The 2,946-nt window shown below is 42.8% G+C and overlaps 1 pseudogene; it reads left to right on the forward strand.

Moving 5' to 3' along the window:
* Nucleotides 1–375: 375 nt before the first annotated feature.
* Nucleotides 376–1,656, forward strand: LOC143391336 (keratin, type I cytoskeletal 18 pseudogene; annotated as a pseudogene).
* The last annotated feature ends 1,290 nt before the right edge of the window (nucleotides 1,657–2,946 follow it).

Genomic DNA, 2,946 nt, shown 5'->3' on the forward strand with positions numbered 1-2,946 from the left:
AAAGCACAGTAAACAAAGGCAAAATATGCATGAAACATAATTGATGGTGTGTAACAAAGTACCCAACCAAGTAAAGAACAAGCTGCAGAATGGAAGAAAATATTTGCATGTCATATTTATTAAGGGTCTCCTATTTAGTAATTTTAGAACACCTACAGCTCAACAAAAACATCAAAGACCCCAATAAAAACTGGGCAAAGGGCTTAGTATTTCTGTAAAGATGATATGTAATGGATAAAAGATGTTTTATATCATCAATATTAATGTAAGGAAAATTAGAAGTAGGTATTACCTCATGACCACTAGAATAACACCTATAAAAAATAAAATAGAGGCAGCCTGAACCTGAATCCTGGTCCCTGGCCTGCTTCCAGTATGAGTTTTATCACCCACTCCACTCCCTGCTCCACAAATTACTGGTCTCTGGCTCCATCTGGTCACCTCGTCATCAGGTCTGGCCTGGCAGTAGCACAGCCAGAGTCTATGCAGGCTCTGGAGGCTTGGGTTCAGGGATGTTAGCTTGCTTCCCATTCTTCCTAGTTTCCAGGGAGGCTGGGGTTCCAATTTCCTTGTGGTGGGGATGACCAAGGGTCTGGCAGAAATGGGAAACATTCAGAGTATGGAGGCCATGCAAGACTTGCCCTCCTACCTGGATAGAGTGAGGATCCTAGAAAGAAAACTCTGGGAACATCTGGAGAAGGGACCCCAAGTAAAAGACTGGGAGCATTACTACAAGATCATCAAGGAGCTTCAGGCTCAGATCTTGGCAAACTTTGTGGACAATACCTGAATTACTCTGCAGATTGGCAATTTTCATCTTGCTGTTGAGGACATTAGAGTCAATTATGAGACAGAGATGACCATGTGCCAGTTGATAGACAGTGACATCCAGGGGCTCCTCAAGGTCATTGATGACACTAGTATCACTTGACTTCAACTAGAGGAAACTGAGGCTCTAAAAGAGGAGGAGTTTTTTATGAAGAAGAACCACGAGGAGGCATGTCTTCAAGGTTAGATTGCCACCTGTGGATTGACCAAGAGTTGAATGCCCCCAGATCTCAGGACCTTAGCAAGATCATGGCAGACATCCAGGCCCAGTATGATGAACTGGCTCAGAAGAACTGAGAGGAGCTGAACAAGTACTGGTTCCAGCAGATCAAGGAGAGCACCACAGTGGTCACTTTGCAGTGTGCTGAGATTGGAGCTGGTGAAATAATGCTCACAGAGCTGAGGTGCATAGCCCAGTCCTTGGAGATCCACCTGGACGCCATGAGAAATCTGAAGTCCAGTTTAGAGAACAGTCTGAGGGGCATGTAAACTTCCTACATCTTCTGTATAGAATAACGTAATGGGGTCTTGCTACACCTGGAATCAGAGTTGGCACAGATACAGGCAAAAAGGCAGACCAGACCCAGGACATATAAAGCCCTGCTGAACATCAAGGTCAGTCTGGAGGCTGATGTTGCCCCTTCCCACTGCTTGCCGGAAGTCAGGAAGGACTTCAGTATCAATGATGGCCTACACAGCAGCAACTCTATGCGAAATATTAAAAGGACTGCTACCTGTGGGATTGTAGACACCATTGTGGGGTCTACAATCCCACAGGTAGCAGTCCTTTTAATTGAGACCATTGATACCAAAGTACTGTGTCACTGAGGAAGCAGAAGCAGGGAAACCTTGGGGAATAGGAGACAAAACATGGCCAGAGGTCACCAGAGAAAACAGTAAAAACTGTTAGCAAAGATATAGAAAAATTGAAACCCTTGTATAGTGTCAACACAGATATAATATGGTGTTACCACTGTTAAAGAATGTGAAGGTTCCTCAAAAAATAAAAAAATAGAACTAAAATATGATGCATGAATCTCACTTAAGGATATATATTCAAAGGATTCAATCAGGATCTTGAAGACATACTCATTTTCACAGTAGCAATTAAGTACAAGAGTTGTACAAAACAGTGAAATTTGTCATGATAGAATGTGAATCTCGATTCTCTGGCTTGATAGCTATGTGACCTTCTATGTACCTCACATTCATCTATGAAATGTAGATGTACTGATGGCTCACATCAGAGGACTGTGAAATCTGATGAGAACAATCTATGAGAAGCATATAGCAGACTTTAACAAACATAACGTTGGACCTTTTATTTTCCTTTCAGGATGCACTGTATATCATTACTCTGATATTTAATTATTCTCTGAGGACTTGATGAAAGAAAGACTCTTCAGTCCCTAAGCATCTTCTGCAAGCCCCAGAGGCAGGGTGCAGGGATAAACTAGTCTCACTAGTCAATGTTTGGCTGCTCAGCTGAGGTAAAGGAAAAATGGGTATAGAGGGAATAGGTGGGATAACAGAGTATCTAGCAGGGAAAGAAGGTTTCCCGGGGGGGAGGGGATCTATAAAGGACAATAATCATCATGACTCTGCATTGTCATCTTTGATTTCCTTGGCTTGCTCTTCCCCTTCTGGAGGGGCCTTGTATAAATCCTCCCTCTATTGGGTGTCAGAAATGTGGACTACCAGACATAGACCATCAGAGAAAGTTGAATAGAGAAAACTTCAGGGATGCGGATGATTGACCTAGGGATTGAAGATTGGGTTGATGGAGTCTTAAGGCCAAGGTTACCCTAGAAAGGAGGATTCAAGTGGAGAACACAATTATAGACTACTCTCCAGGTCTGGAGAGTACTGCCAACATCAAGAGATTCTTTTGGAAATGAAGGGAGGATGAAGGATGAAGAATGTGGGAGAGGGGACAGGAACATAGGATAACTTTGGTTGAAAGCAGAAACAATATGAGGTAAGTTTAAACTTGGGATGGTGGACAGACATTTTTTAGGACTCAGGATGAACTTTGAGAAAAGCAACCAAGGTTAGGGACAATTGGGAGCTCACTGGATTTGAGAGTAGAGGTGCAGGGTTATATAATCAGAAAGGCTT

This window comes from Callospermophilus lateralis, chromosome 2, assembly GCF_048772815.1.
Source record: "Callospermophilus lateralis isolate mCalLat2 chromosome 2, mCalLat2.hap1, whole genome shotgun sequence".
Lineage (NCBI taxonomy): Eukaryota > Metazoa > Chordata > Mammalia > Rodentia > Sciuridae > Callospermophilus > Callospermophilus lateralis.